Source organism: Phyllobates terribilis, unplaced genomic scaffold (assembly GCF_046119375.1).
Source record: "Phyllobates terribilis strain yellow unplaced genomic scaffold, ASM4611937v1 Scaffold_9__5_contigs__length_417890890, whole genome shotgun sequence".
Lineage (NCBI taxonomy): Eukaryota > Metazoa > Chordata > Amphibia > Anura > Dendrobatidae > Phyllobates > Phyllobates terribilis.
This window is the reverse complement of record NW_027362769.1, coordinates 375,404,789-375,422,159: the sequence shown is the minus strand read 5'-3', so window position 1 is coordinate 375,422,159 and position 17,371 is coordinate 375,404,789.

Here is a 17,371-nt window from a genome sequence, read left to right as displayed (position 1 = left end):
AGGTCCAAGGACAACTAATGCCTTAGCTGTTCCACAGTCCATCAACAAATACCATGTTTGACTGCGTCTCCAAAGAGAAATCTATTGACAATTTTCTGTATATGATCTGTCATGTGGAGGCTAAGTTTTAAAAAATACCATGGCAGCTTTTTCACCAAGACTATGTTTTTTCCAGATTGCTCTCACACCAAATGTGTTGGCTGACCTTGTGACCAGGACAGATGTTCTTCAGAACGAAACCTTGCTCATTTCATATCTAAGTGAGGTGGAGTTAGAAAATGTCACCATATTTTTGACTGCTCTGACATCTGCAGCAGAAAAGGTAAGCAATCCTGATCCCAAACTGATGTTTTTGAACTTAAAGATGATCATAACATTTGCAGTTCGAGGATAATTTGACATTGACAGTAAAGATTATTGGTAGGGTGCCAGTTAAATTAGCTTATTGAGAATTTAGTAAAACCTGTTTTATTTTCATAGGCAAATCTGTCTCTGGAGCTTGTAGACAATGTAAAGGAAACTCTCCTGGCTGTGGAGCTTCAGCAACTTCAGTCCAGCTTCTCTGGTTATACCACTGAGCAATGGCAGGTTTTATTTGAGATCCGCTTAACGCTCTTGATCCAATATTTCAATGCAACCTTACTTCAGCTCCTCCCAACAAGCATTTCCTGCGGTTCCTATCAAGCCATGTAAGTACCAAACATATACACAAAAATTAAAAGACAACTACAACCTCTTCTTTTTTTAAAGAGGTTAAAGAAAACTTTCAAGATACCTATAATATGACGAAATCTTGACATATCATGGTTATCTTTTTTCCTGACACAGAGTAAAAGGATTCAGCCTTGCTTCTTCCAACCTGAGCGATAACATCAGCAGAGATATCTATAATTTCTTTATCAAAAGATATTTGTCTCAACAACCATCTTCTGCAGGTATGGCCAATGGTGAGATTGCTAAGTTATGAAAAACAAACAGATTTTCTATAAATAATATCTTCCTTCATTTTATGCAGTATTTTATTACCTTTGGACAAGGCATAATTTTTCCCATTCTTCATTTACAGATATTGCTTGTGGCGCTGTTGACTACGAAACCTGGATTCAGAGTAATTTTGGCTATTTTTTCAAGTATTCCACAACAGAAGAATTGATCATTTACAACAAAAACCTTAAACAGGTAGGCAAATTTCCAAATAAGTTTAGATTAACTAGGAATAAGGTTATGGCCTTTAATTTTTAAATGGTTACTTTAGTGTTTCCGATCCATACTTTAATTTTTCAGTAGCTGTCAACGTCAAAATGGCCACAGAACGTAAAATTTAGGATTTTTATTGTTTTGTATAGGTTTTTGAAGTTTTACTTGCATTTCAGTAAATTTACCTACCATGGAAACTTTCAAATGTAGCGAGTAAATGCAATACCATGAGTTTGGAGATACAATGTTGTTTTTTAAAAAATGTCATGGTCCAAGGACAACTAATGCCTTAGCTGTTCCACAGTCCATCAACAAATACCATGTTTGACTGCGTCTCCAAAGAGAAATCTATTGATAATTTTCTGTATATGATCTGTCATGTGGAGGCTAAGTTTTAAAAAATACCATGGCAGCTTTTTCACCAAGACTATGTTTTTTCCAGATTGCTCTCACACCAAATGTGTTGGCTGACCTTGTGACCAGGACAGATGTTCTTCAGAACGAAACCTTGCTCATTTCATATCTAAGTGAGGTGGAGTTAGAAAATGTCACCATATTTTTGACTGCTCTGACATCTGCAGCAGAAAAGGTAAGCAATCCTGATCCCAAACTGATGTTTTTGAACTTAAAGATGATCATAACATTTGCAGTTCGAGGATAATTTGACATTGACAGTAAAGATTACTAGTAGGGTGCCAGTTAAATTAGCTTATTGAGAATTTAGTAAAACCTGTTTTATTTTCATAGGCAAATCTGTCTCTGGAGCTGGTAGACAATGTAAAGGAAACTCTCCTGGCTGTGGAGCTTCAGCAACTTCAGTCCAGCTTCTCTGGTTATACCGCTGAGCAATGGCAGGTTTTATTTGAGATCCGCTTAACGCTCTTGATCCAATATTTCAATGCAACCTTACTTCAGCTCCTCCCAACAAGCATTTCCTGCGGTTCCTATCAAGCCATGTAAGTACCAAACATATACACAAAAATTAAAAGACAACTACAACCTCTTCTTTTTTTAAAGAGGTTAAAGAAAACTTTCAAGATACCTATAATATGACGAAATCTTGACATATCATGGTTATCTTTTTTCCTGACACAGAGTAAAAGGATTCAGCCTTGCTTCTTCCAACCTGAGCGATGACATCAGCAGAGATATCTATAATTTCTTTATCAAAAGATATTTGTCTCAACAACCATCTTCTGCAGGTATGGCCCATGGTGAGATTGCTAAGTTATGAAAAACAAACAGATTTTCTATAAATAATATCTTCCTTCATTTTATGCAGTATTTTATTACCTTTGGACAAGGCATAATTTTTCCCATTCTTCATTTACAGATATTGCTTGTGGCGCTGTTGACTACGAAACCTGGATTCAGAGTAATTTTGGTTATTTTTTCAAGTATTCCACAACAGAAGAATTGATCATTTACAACAAAAACCTTACACAGGTAGGCAAATTTCCAAATAAGTTTAGATTAACTAGGAATAAGGTTATGGCCTTTAATTTTTAAATGGTTACTTTAGTGTTTCCGATCCATACTTTAATTTTTCAGTAGCTGTCAACGTCAAAATGGCCACAGAACGTAAAATTTAGGATTTTTATTGTTTTGTATAGGTTTTTGAAGTTTTACTTGCATTTCAGTAAATTTACCTACCATGGAAACTTTCAAATGTAGCGAGTAAATGCAATACCATGAGTTTGGAGATACAATGTTGTTTTTTAAAAAATGTCATGGTCCAAGGACAACTAATGCCTTAGCTGTTCCACAGTCCATCAACAAATACCATGTTTGACTGCGTCTCCAAAGAGAAATCTATTGACAATTTTCTGTATATGATCTGTCATGTGGAGGCTAAGTTTTAAAAAATACCATGGCAGTTTTTTCACCAAGACTATGTTTTTTCCAGATTGCTCTCACACCAAATGTGTTGGCTGACCTTGTGACCAGGACAGATGTTCTTCAGAACGAAACCTTGCTCATTTCATATCTAAGTGAGGTGGAGTTAGAAAATGTCACCATATTTTTGACTGCTCTAACATCTGCAGCAGAAAAGGTAAGCAATCCTGATCCCAAACTGATGTTTTTGAACTTAAAGATGATCATAACATTTGCAGTTCGAGGATAATTTGACATTGACAGTAAAGATTATTGGTAGGGTGCCAGTTAAATTAGCTTATTGAGAATTTAGTAAAACCTGTTTTATTTTCATAGGCAAATTTGTCTCTGGAGCTGGTAGACAATGTAAAGGAAACTCTCCTGGCTGTGGAGCTTCAGCAACTTCAGTCCAGCTTCTCTGGTTATACCGCTGAGCAATGGCAGGTTTTATTTGAGATCCGCTTAACGCTCTTGATCCAATATTTCAATGCAACCTTACTTCAGCTCCTCCCAACAAGCATTTCCTGCGGTTCCTATCAAGCCATGTAAGTACCAAACATATACACAAAAATTAAAAGACAACTACAACCTCTTCTTTTTTTAAAGAGGTTAAAGAAAACTTTCAAGATACCTATAATATGACGAAATCTTGACATATCATGGTTATCTTTTTTCCTGACACAGAGTAAAAGGATTCAGCCTTGCTTCTTCCAACCTGAGCGATGACATCAGCAGAGATATCTATAATTTCTTTATCAAAAGATATTTGTCTCAACAACCATCTTCTGCAGGTATGGCCAATGGTGAGATTGCTAAGTTATGAAAAACAAACAGATTTTCTATAAATAATATCTTCCTTCATTTTATGCAGTATTTTATTACCTTTGGACAAGGCATAATTTTTCCCATTCTTCATTTACAGATATTGCTTGTGGCGCTGTTGACTACGAAACCTGGATTCAGAGTAATTTTGGCTATTTTTTCAAGTATTCCACAACAGAAGAATTGATCATTTACAACAAAAACCTTACACAGGTAGGCAAATTTCCAAATAAGTTTAGATTAACTAGGAATAAGGTTATGGCCTTTAATTTTTAAATGGTTACTTTAGTGTTTCCGATCCATACTTTAATTTTTCAGTAGCTGTCAACGTCAAAATGGCCACAGAACGTAAAATTTAGGATTTTTATTGTTTTGTATAGGTTTTCGAAGTTTTACTTGCATTTCAGTAAATTTACCTACCATGGAAACTTTCAAATGTAGCGAGTAAATGCAATACCATGAGTTTGGAGATACAATGTTGTTTTTTAAAAAATGTCAAGGTCCAAGGACAACTAATGCCTTAGCTGTTCCACAGTCCATCAACAAATACCATGTTTGACTGCGTCTCCAAAGAGAAATCTATTGACAATTTTCTGTATATGATCTGTCATGTGGAGGCTAAGTTTTAAAAAATACCATGGCAGCTTTTTCACCAAGACTATGTTTTTTCCAGATTGCTCTCACACCAAATGTGTTGGCTGACCTTGTGACCAGGACAGATGTTCTTCAGAACGAAACCTTGCTCATTTCATATCTAAGTGAGGTGGAGTTAGAAAATGTCACCATATTTTTGACTGCTCTGACATCTGCAGCAGAAAAGGTAAGCAATCCTGATCCCAAACTGATGTTTTTGAACTTAAAGATGATCATAACATTTGCAGTTCGAGGATAATTTGACATTGACAGTAAAGATTATTGGTAGGGTGCCAGTTAAATTAGCTTATTGAGAATTTAGTAAAACCTGTTTTATTTTCATAGGCAAATCTGTCTCTGGAGCTTGTAGACAATGTAAAGGAAACTCTCCTGGCTGTGGAGCTTCAGCAACTTCAGTCCAGCTTCTCTGGTTATACCACTGAGCAATGGCAGGTTTTATTTGAGATCCGCTTAACGCTCTTGATCCAATATTTCAATGCAACCTTACTTCAGCTCCTCCCAACAAGCATTTCCTGCGGTTCCTATCAAGCCATGTAAGTACCAAACATATACACAAAAATTAAAAGACAACTACAACCTCTTCTTTTTTTAAAGAGGTTAAAGAAAACTTTCAAGATACCTATAATATGACGAAATCTTGACATATCATGGTTATCTTTTTTCCTGACACAGAGTAAAAGGATTCAGCCTTGCTTCTTCCAACCTGAGCGATAACATCAGCAGAGATATCTATAATTTCTTTATCAAAAGATATTTGTCTCAACAACCATCTTCTGCAGGTATGGGCCATAGTGAGATTGCTAAGTTATGAAAAACAAACAGATTTTCTATAAATAATATCTTCCTTCATTTTATGCAGTATTTTATTACCTTTGGACAAGGCATAATTTTTCCCATTCTTCATTTACAGATATTGCTTGTGGCGCTGTTGACTACGAAACCTGGATTCAGAGTAATTTTGGCTATTTTTTCAAGTATTCCACAACAGAAGAATTGATCATTTACAACAAAAACCTTACACAGGTAGGCAAATTTCCAAATAAGTTTAGATTAACTAGGAATAAGGTTATGGCCTTTAATTTTTAAATGGTTACTTTAGTGTTTCCGATCCATACTTTAATTTTTCAGTAGCTGTCAACGTCAAAATGGCCACAGAACGTAAAATTTAGGATTTTTATTGTTTTGTATAGGTTTTTGAAGTTTTACTTGCATTTCAGTAAATTTACCTACCATGGAAACTTTCAAATGTAGCGAGTAAATGCAATACCATGAGTTTGGAGATACAATGTTGTTTTTTAAAAAATGTCATGGTCCAAGGACAACTAATGCCTTAGCTGTTCCACAGTCCATCAACAAATACCATGTTTGACTGCGTCTCCAAAGAGAAATCTATTGACAATTTTCTGTATATGATCTGTCATGTGGAGGCTAAGTTTTAAAAAATACCATGGCAGCTTTTTCACCAAGACTATGTTTTTTCCAGATTGCTCTCACACCAAATGTGTTGGCTGACCTTGTGACCAGGACAGATGTTCTTCAGAACGAAACCTTGCTCATTTCATATCTAAGTGAGGTGGAGTTAGAAAATGTCACCATATTTTTGACTGCTCTGACATCTGCAGCAGAAAAGGTAAGCAATCCTGATCCCAAACTGATGTTTTTGAACTTAAAGATGATCATAACATTTGCAGTTCGAGGATAATTTGACATTGACAGTAAAGATTATTGGTAGGGTGCCAGTTAAATTAGCTTATTGAGAATTTAGTAAAACCTGTTTTATTTTCATAGGCAAATCTGTCTCTGGAGCTGGTAGACAATGTAAAGGAAACTCTCCTGGCTGTGGAGCTTCAGCAACTTCAGTCCAGCTTCTCTGGTTATACCGCTGAGCAATGGCAGGTTTTATTTGAGATCCGCTTAACGCTCTTGATCCAATATTTCAATGCAACCTTACTTCAGCTCCTCCCAACAAGCATTTCCTGCGGTTCCTATCAAGCCATGTAAGTACCAAACATATACACAAAAATTAAAAGACAACTACAACCTCTTCTTTTTTTAAAGAGGTTAAAGAAAACTTTCAAGATACCTATAATATGACGAAATCTTGACATATCATGGTTATCTTTTTTCCTGACACAGAGTAAAAGGATTCAGCCTTGCTTCTTCCAACCTGAGCGATGACATCAGCAGAGATATCTATAATTTCTTTATCAAAAGATATTTGTCTCAACAACCATCTTCTGCAGGTATGGCCAATGGTGAGATTGCTAAGTTATGAAAAACAAACAGATTTTCTATAAATAATATCTTCCTTCATTTTATGCAGTATTTTATTACCTTTGGACAAGGCATAATTTTTCCCATTCTTCATTTACAGATATTGCTTGTGGCGCTGTTGACTACGAAACCTGGATTCAGAGTAATTTTGGCTATTTTTTCAAGTATTCCACAACAGAAGAATTGATCATTTACAACAAAAACCTTACACAGGTAGGCAAATTTCCAAATAAGTTTAGATTAACTAGGAATAAGGTTATGGCCTTTAATTTTTAAATGGTTACTTTAGTGTTTCCGATCCATACTTTAATTTTTCAGTAGCTGTCAACGTCAAAATGGCCACAGAACGTAAAATTTAGGATTTTTATTGTTTTGTATAGGTTTTTGAAGTTTTACTTGCATTTCAGTAAATTTACCTACCATGGAAACTTTCAAATGTAGCGAGTAAATGCAATACCATGAGTTTGGAGATACAATGTTGTTTTTTAAAAAATGTCATGGTCCAAGGACAACTAATGCCTTAGCTGTTCCACAGTCCATCAACAAATACCATGTTTGACTGCGTCTCCAAAGAGAAATCTATTGATAATTTTCTGTATATGATCTGTCATGTGGAGGCTAAGTTTTAAAAAATACCATGGCAGCTTTTTCACCAAGACTATGTTTTTTCCAGATTGCTCTCACACCAAATGTGTTGGCTGACCTTGTGACCAGGACAGATGTTCTTCAGAACGAAACCTTGCTCATTTCATATCTAAGTGAGGTGGAGTTAGAAAATGTCACCATATTTTTGACTGCTCTGACATCTGCAGCAGAAAAGGTAAGCAATCCTGATCCCAAACTGATGTTTTTGAACTTAAAGATGATCATAACATTTGCAGTTCGAGGATAATTTGACATTGACAGTAAAGATTACTGGTAGGGTGCCAGTTAAATTAGCTTATTGAGAATTTAGTAAAACCTGTTTTATTTTCATAGGCAAATCTGTCTCTGGAGCTGGTAGACAATGTAAAGGAAACTCTCCTGGCTGTGGAGCTTCAGCAACTTCAGTCCAGCTTCTCTGGTTATACCGCTGAGCAATGGCAGGTTTTATTTGAGATCCACTTAACGCTCTTGATCCAATATTTCAATGCAACCTTACTTCAGCTCCTCCCAACAAGCATTTCCTGCGGTTCCTATCAAGCCATGTAAGTACCAAACATATACACAAAAATTAAAAGACAACTACAACCTCTTCTTTTTTTAAAGAGGTTAAAGAAAACTTTCAAGATACCTATAATATGACGAAATCTTGACATATCATGGTTATCTTTTTTCCTGACACAGAGTAAAAGGATTCAGCTTTGCTTCTTCCAACCTGAGCGATAACATCAGCAGAGATATCTATAATTTCTTTATCAAAAGATATTTGTCTCAACAACCATCTTCTGCAGGTATGGCCAATGGTGAGATTGCTAAGTTATGAAAAACAAACAGATTTTCTATAAATAATATCTTCCTTCATTTTATGCAGTATTTTATTACCTTTGGACAAGGCATAATTTTTCCCATTCTTCATTTACAGATATTGCTTGTGGCGCTGTTGACTACGAAACCTGGATTCAGAGTAATTTTGGCTATTTTTTCAAGTATTCCACAACAGAAGAATTGATCATTTACAACAAAAACCTTACACAGGTAGGCAAATTTCCAAATAAGTTTAGATTAACTAGGAATAAGGTTATGGCCTTTAATTTTTAAATGGTTACTTCAGTGTTTCCGATCCATACTTTATTTTTTCAGTAGCTGTCAACGTCAAAATGGCCACAGAACGTAAAATTTAGGATTTTTATTGTTTTGTATAGGTTTTTGAAGTTTTACTTGCATTTCAGTAAATTTACCTACCATGGAAACTTTCAAATGTAGCGAGTAAATGCAATACCATGAGTTTGGAGATACAATGTTGTTTTTTAAAAAATGTCATGGTCCAAGGACAACTAATGCCTTAGCTGTTCCACAGTCCATCAACAAATACCATGTTTGACTGCGTCTCCAAAGAGAAATCTATTGATAATTTTCTGTATATGATCTGTCATGTGGAGGCTAAGTTTTAAAAAATACCATGGCAGCTTTTTCACCAAGACTATGTTTTTTCCAGATTGCTCTCACACCAAATGTGTTGGCTGACCTTGTGACCAGGACAGATGTTCTTCAGAACGAAACCTTGCTCATTTCATATCTAAGTGAGGTGGAGTTAGAAAATGTCACCATATTTTTGACTGCTCTGACATCTGCAGCAGAAAAGGTAAGCAATCCTGATCCCAAACTGATGTTTTTGAACTTAAAGATGATCATAACATTTGCAGTTCGAGGATAATTTGACATTGACAGTAAAGATTACTGGTAGGGTGCCAGTTAAATTAGCTTATTGAGAATTTAGTAAAACCTGTTTTATTTTCATAGGCAAATTTGTCTCTGGAGCTGGTAGACAATGTAAAGGAAACTCTCCTGGCTGTGGAGCTTCAGCAACTTCAGTCCAGCTTCTCTGGTTATACCGCTGAGCAATGGCAGGTTTTATTTGAGATCCGCTTAACGCTCTTGATCCAATATTTCAATGCAACCTTACTTCAGCTCCTCCCAACAAGCATTTCCTGCGGTTCCTATCAAGCCATGTAAGTACCAAACATATACACAAAAATTAAAAGACAACTACAACCTCTTCTTTTTTAAAAGAGGTTAAAGAAAACTTTCAAGATACCTATAATATGACGAAATCTTGACATATCATGGTTATCTTTTTTCCTGACACAGAGTAAAAGGATTCAGCTTTGCTTCTTCCAACCTGAGCGATGACATCAGCAGAGATATCTATAATTTCTTTATCAAAAGATATTTGTCTCAACAACCATCTTCTGCAGGTATGGCCAATGGTGAGATTGCTAAGTTATGAAAAACAAACAGATTTTCTATAAATAATATCTTCCTTCATTTTATGCAGTATTTTATTACCTTTGGACAAGGCATAATTTTTCCCATTCTTCATTTACAGATATTGCTTGTGGCGCTGTTGACTACGAAACCTGGATTCAGAGTAATTTTGGCTATTTTTTCAAGTATTCCACAACAGAAGAATTGATCATTTACAACAAAAACCTTACACAGGTAGGCAAATTTCCAAATAAGTTTAGATTAACTAGGAATAAGGTTATGGCCTTTAATTTTTAAATGGTTACTTTAGTGTTTCCGATCCATACTTTAATTTTTCAGTAGCTGTCAACGTCAAAATGGCCACAGAACGTAAAATTTAGGATTTTTATTGTTTTGTATAGGTTTTCGAAGTTTTACTTGCATTTCAGTAAATTTACCTACCATGGAAACTTTCAAATGTAGCGAGTAAATGCAATACCATGAGTTTGGAGATACAATGTTGTTTTTTAAAAAATGTCATGGTCCAAGGACAACTAATGCCTTAGCTGTTCCACAGTCCATCAACAAATACCATGTTTGACTGCGTCTCCAAAGAGAAATCTATTGACAATTTTCTGTATATGATCTGTCATGTGGAGGCTAAGTTTTAAAAAATTCCATGGCAGCTTTTTCACCAAGACTATGTTTTTTCCAGATTGCTCTCACACCAAATGTGTTGGCTGACCTTGTGACCAGGACAGATGTTCTTCAGAACGAAACCTTGCTCATTTCATATCTAAGTGAGGTGGAGTTAGAAAATGTCACCATATTTTTGACTGCTCTGACATCTGCAGCAGAAAAGGTAAGCAATCCTGATCCCAAACTGATGTTTTTGAACTTAAAGATGATCATAACATTTGCAGTTCGAGGATAATTTGACATTGACAGTAAAGATTATTGGTAGGGTGCCAGTTAAATTAGCTTATTGAGAATTTAGTAAAACCTGTTTTATTTTCATAGGCAAATCTGTCTCTGGAGCTGGTAGACAATGTAAAGGAAACTCTCCTGGCTGTGGAGCTTCAGCAACTTCAGTCCAGCTTCTCTGGTTATACCGCTGAGCAATGGCAGGTTTTATTTGAGATCCGCTTAACGCTCTTGATCCAATATTTCAATGCAACCTTACTTCAGCTCCTCCCAACAAGCATTTCCTGCGGTTCCTATCAAGCCATGTAAGTACCAAACATATACACAAAAATTAAAAGACAACTACAACCTCTTCTTTTTTAAAAGAGGTTAAAGAAAACTTTCAAGATACCTATAATATGACGAAATCTTGACATATCATGGTTATCTTTTTTCCTGACACAGAGTAAAAGGATTCAGCCTTGCTTCTTCCAACCTGAGCGATGACATCAGCAGAGATATCTATAATTTCTTTATCAAAAGATATTTGTCTCAACAACCATCTTCTGCAGGTATGGCCAATGGTGAGATTGCTAAGTTATGAAAAACAAACAGATTTTCTATAAATAATATCTTCCTTCATTTTATGCAGTATTTTATTACCTTTGGACAAGGCATAATTTTTCCCATTCTTCATTTACAGATATTGCTTGTGGCGCTGTTGACTACGAAACCTGGATTCAGAGTAATTTTGGCTATTTTTTCAAGTATTCCACAACAGAAGAATTGATCATTTACAACAAAAACCTTACACAGGTAGGCAAATTTCCAAATAAGTTTAGATTAACTAGGAATAAGGTTATGGCCTTTAATTTTTAAATGGTTACTTTAGTGTTTCCGATCCATACTTTAATTTTTCAGTAGCTGTCAACGTCAAAATGGCCACAGAACGTAAAATTTAGGATTTTTATTGTTTTGTATAGGTTTTCGAAGTTTTACTTGCATTTCAGTAAATTTACCTACCATGGAAACTTTCAAATGTAGCGAGTAAATGCAATACCATGAGTTTGGAGATACAATGTTGTTTTTTAAAAAATGTCATGGTCCAAGGACAACTAATGCCTTAGCTGTTCCACAGTCCATCAACAAATACCATGTTTGACTGCGTCTCCAAAGAGAAATCTATTGACAATTTTCTGTATATGATCTGTCATGTGGAGGCTAAGTTTTAAAAAATTCCATGGCAGCTTTTTCACCAAGACTATGTTTTTTCCAGATTGCTCTCACACCAAATGTGTTGGCTGACCTTGTGACCAGGACAGATGTTCTTCAGAACGAAACCTTGCTCATTTCATATCTAAGTGAGGTGGAGTTAGAAAATGTCACCATATTTTTGACTGCTCTGACATCTGCAGCAGAAAAGGTAAGCAATCCTGATCCCAAACTGATGTTTTTGAACTTAAAGATGATCATAACATTTGCAGTTCGAGGATAATTTGACATTGACAGTAAAGATTATTGGTAGGGTGCCAGTTAAATTAGCTTATTGAGAATTTAGTAAAACCTGTTTTATTTTCATAGGCAAATCTGTCTCTGGAGCTGGTAGACAATGTAAAGGAAACTCTCCTGGCTGTGGAGCTTCAGCAACTTCAGTCCAGCTTCTCTGGTTATACCGCTGAGCAATGGCAGGTTTTATTTGAGATCCGCTTAACGCTCTTGATCCAATATTTCAATGCAACCTTACTTCAGCTCCTCCCAACAAGCATTTCCTGCGGTTCCTATCAAGCCATGTAAGTACCAAACATATACACAAAAATTAAAAGACAACTACAACCTCTTCTTTTTTTAAAGAGGTTAAAGAAAACTTTCAAGATACCTATAATATGACGAAATCTTGACATATCATGGTTATCTTTTTTCCTGACACAGAGTAAAAGGATTCAGCCTTGCTTCTTCCAACCTGAGCGATGACATCAGCAGAGATATCTATAATTTCTTTATCAAAAGATATTTGTCTCAACAACCATCTTCTGCAGGTATGGCCAATGGTGAGATTGCTAAGTTATGAAAAACAAACAGATTTTCTATAAATAATATCTTCCTTCATTTTATGCAGTATTTTATTACCTTTGGACAAGGCATAATTTTTCCCATTCTTCATTTACAGATATTGCTTGTGGCGCTGTTGACTACGAAACCTGGATTCAGAGTAATTTTGGCTATTTTTTCAAGTATTCCACAACAGAAGAATTGATCATTTACAACAAAAACCTTACACAGGTAGGCAAATTTCCAAATAAGTTTAGATTAACTAGGAATAAGGTTATGGCCTTTAATTTTTAAATGGTTACTTTAGTGTTTCCGATCCATACTTTAATTTTTCAGTAGCTGTCAACGTCAAAATGGCCACAGAACGTAAAATTTAGGATTTTTATTGTTTTGTATAGGTTTTTGAAGTTTTACTTGCATTTCAGTAAATTTACCTACCATGGAAACTTTCAAATGTAGCGAGTAAATGCAATACCATGAGTTTGGAGATACAATGTTGTTTTTTAAAAAATGTCATGGTCCAAGGACAACTAATGCCTTAGCTGTTCCACAGTCCATCAACAAATACCATGTTTGACTGCGTCTCCAAAGAGAAATCTATTGACAATTTTCTGTATATGATCTGTCATGTGGAGGCTAAGTTTTAAAAAATACCATGGCAGCTTTTTCACCAAGACTATGTTTTTTCCAGATTGCTCTCACACCAAATGTGTTGGCTGACCTTGTGACCAGGACAGATGTTCTTCAGAACGAAACCTTGCTCATTTCATATCTAAGTGAGGTGGAGTTAGAAAATGTCACCATATTTTTGACTGCTCTGACATCTGCAGCAGAAAAGGTAAGCAATCCTGATCCCAAACTGATGTTTTTGAACTTAAAGATGATCATAACATTTGCAGTTCGAGGATAATTTGACATTGACAGTAAAGATTATTGGTAGGGTGCCAGTTAAATTAGCTTATTGAGAATTTAGTAAAACCTGTTTTATTTTCATAGGCAAATCTGTCTCTGGAGCTGGTAGACAATGTAAAGGAAACTCTCCTGGCTGTGGAGCTTCAGCAACTTCAGTCCAGCTTCTCTGGTTATACCGCTGAGCAATGGCAGGTTTTATTTGAGATCCGCTTAACGCTCTTGATCCAATATTTCAATGCAACCTTACTTCAGCTCCTCCCAACAAGCATTTCCTGCGGTTCCTATCAAGCCATGTAAGTACCAAACATATACACAAAAATTAAAAGACAACTACAACCTCTTCTTTTTTTAAAGAGGTTAAAGAAAACTTTCAAGATACCTATAATATGACGAAATCTTGACATATCATGGTTATCTTTTTTCCTGACACAGAGTAAAAGGATTCAGCCTTGCTTCTTCCAACCTGAGCGATAACATCAGCAGAGATATCTATAATTTCTTTATCAAAAGATATTTGTCTCAACAACCATCTTCTGCAGGTATGGCCAATGGTGAGATTGCTAAGTTATGAAAAACAAACAGATTTTCTATAAATAATATCTTCCTTCATTTTATGCAGTATTTTATTACCTTTGGACAAGGCATAATTTTTCCCATTCTTCATTTACAGATATTGCTTGTGGCGCTGTTGACTACGAAACCTGGATTCAGAGTAATTTTGGCTATTTTTTCAAGTATTCCACAACAGAAGAATTGATCATTTACAACAAAAACCTTACACAGGTAGGCAAATTTCCAAATAAGTTTAGATTAACTAGGAATAAGGTTATGGCCTTTAGTTTTTAAATGGTTACTTTAGTGTTTCCGATCCATACTTTAATTTTTCAGTATCTGTCAACGTCAAAATGGCCACAGAACGTAAAATTTAGGATTTTTATTGTTTTGTATAGGTTTTTGAAGTTTTACTTGCATTTCAGTAAATTTACCTACCATGGAAACTTTCAAATGTAGCGAGTAAATGCAATACCATGAGTTTGGAGATACAATGTTGTTTTTTAAAAAATGTCATGGTCCAAGGACAACTAATGCCTTAGCTGTTCCACAGTCCATCAACAAATACCATGTTTGACTGCGTCTCCAAAGAGAAATCTATTGATAATTTTCTGTATATGATCTGTCATGTGGAGGCTAAGTTTTAAAAAATACCATGGCAGCTTTTTCACCAAGACTATGTTTTTTCCAGATTGCTCTCACACCAAATGTGTTGGCTGACCTTGTGACCAGGACAGATGTTCTTCAGAACGAAACCTTGCTCATTTCATATCTAAGTGAGGTGGAGTTAGAAAATGTCACCATATTTTTGACTGCTCTGACATCTGCAGCAGAAAAGGTAAGCAATCCTGATCCCAAACTGATGTTTTTGAACTTAAAGATGATCATAACATTTGCAGTTCGAGGATAATTTGACATTGACAGTAAAGATTATTGGTAGGGTGCCAGTTAAATTAGCTTATTGAGAATTTAGTAAAACCTGTTTTATTTTCATAGGCAAATCTGTCTCTGGAGCTGGTAGACAATGTAAAGGAAACTCTCCTGGCTGTGGAGCTTCAGCAACTTCAGTCCAGCTTCTCTGGTTATACCGCTGAGCAATGGCAGGTTTTATTTGAGATCCGCTTTACGCTCTTGATCCAATATTTCAATGCAACCTTACTTCAGCTCCTCCCAACAAGCATTTCCTGTGGTTCCTATCAAGCCATGTAAGTGCCAAACATATACACAAAAATTAAAAGACAACTACAACCTCTTCTTTTTTTAAAGAGGTTAAAGGAAACTTTCAAGATACCTATAATATGATGAAATCTTGACATATCATGGTTATCTTTTTTCCTGACACAGAGTAAAAGGATTCAGCCTTGCTTCTTCCAACCTGAGCGATAACATCAGCAGAGATATCTATAATTTCTTTATCAAAAGATATTTGTCTCAACAACCAACTTCTGCAGGTATGGCCAATGGTGAGATTGCTAAGTTATGAAAAAAAACAGATTTTCTATAAATAATATCTTCCTTCATTTTATGCAGCATTTTATTACCTTTGGACAAGGCATAATTTTTCCCATTCTTCATTTACAGATATTGCTTGTGGCGCTGTTGACTACGAAACCTGGATTCAGAGTAATTTTGGCTATTTTTTCAAGTATTCCACAACAGAAGAATTGATCATTTACAACAAAAACCTTACACAGGTAGGCAAATTTCCAAATAAGTTTAGATTAACCAGGAATAAGGTTATGGCCTTTAATTTTTAAATGGTTACTTTAGTGTTTCCGATCCATACTTTAATTTTTCAGTAGCTGTCAACGTCAAAATGGCCACAGAACGTAAAATTTAGGATTTTTATTGTTTTGTATAGGTTTTTGAAGTTTTACTTGCATTTCAGTAAATTTACCTACCATGGAAACTTTCAAATGTAGCGAGTAAATGCAATACCATGAGTTTGGAGATACAATGTCGTTTTTTAAAAAATGTCCTGGTCCAAGGACAACTAATGTCTTAGCTGTTCCACAGTCCATCAACAAATACCATGTTTGACTGCGTCTCCAAACAGAAATCTATTGACAATTTTCTGTATATGATCTGTCATGTGGAGGCTAAGTTTTAAAAAATACCATGGCAGCTTTTTCACCAAGACTATGTTTTTTCCAGATTGCTCTCACAACAAATGTGTTGGCGGACCTTGTGACCAGGACAGATGTTCTTCAGAACGAAACCTTGCTCATTTCATATCTAAGTGAGGTGAAGTTAGAAAATGTCACCATATTTTTGACTGCTCTGACATCTGCAGCAGAAAAGGTAAGCAATCCTGATCTTCAAACTGATGTTTTTGAACTTGAAGATGATCATAACATTTGCAGTTCGAGGATAATTTGACATTGACAGTAAAGATTACTGGTAGGGTGCCAGTTAAATTAGCTTATTGAGAATTTAGTAAAACCTGTTTTATTTTCATAGGCAAATCTGTCTCTGGAGCTGGTAGACAATGTAAAGGAAACTCTCCTGGCTGTGGAGCTTCAGCAACTTCAGTCCAGCTTCTCTGGTTATACCGCTGAGCAATGGCAGGTTTTATTTGAGATCCACTTAACGCTCTTGATCCAATATTTCAATGCAACCTTACTTCAGCTCCTCCCAACAAGCATTTCCTGTGGTTCCTATCAAGCCATGTAAGTACCAAACATATACACAAAAATTAAAAGACAACTACAACCTCTTCTTTTTTTAAAGAGGTTAAAGAAAACTTTCAAGATACCTATAATATGATGAAATCTTGACATATCATGGTTATCTTTTTTCCTGACACAGAGTAAAAGGATTCAGCCTTGCTTCTTCCAACATGAGCGATAACATCAGCAGAGATATCTATAATTTCTTTATCAAAAGATATTTGTCTCAACAACCAACTTCTGCAGGTATGGCCCATGGTGAGATTGCTAAGTTATGAAAAAAAACAGATTTTCTATAAATAATATCTTCCTTCATTTTATGCAGTAATTTTATTACCTTTGGATAAGGCATAATTTTTCCCATTCTTCATTTACAGATATTGCTTGTGGCGCTGTTGACTACGAAACCTGGATTCAGAGTAATTTTGGTTATTTTTTCAAGTATTCCACAACAGAAGAATTGATCATTTACAACAAAAACCTTACACAGGTAGGCAAATTTCCAAATAAGTTTAGATTAACCAGGATTTTTATTGTTTTGTATAGGTTTTTGAAGTTTTACTTGCATTTCAGTAAAT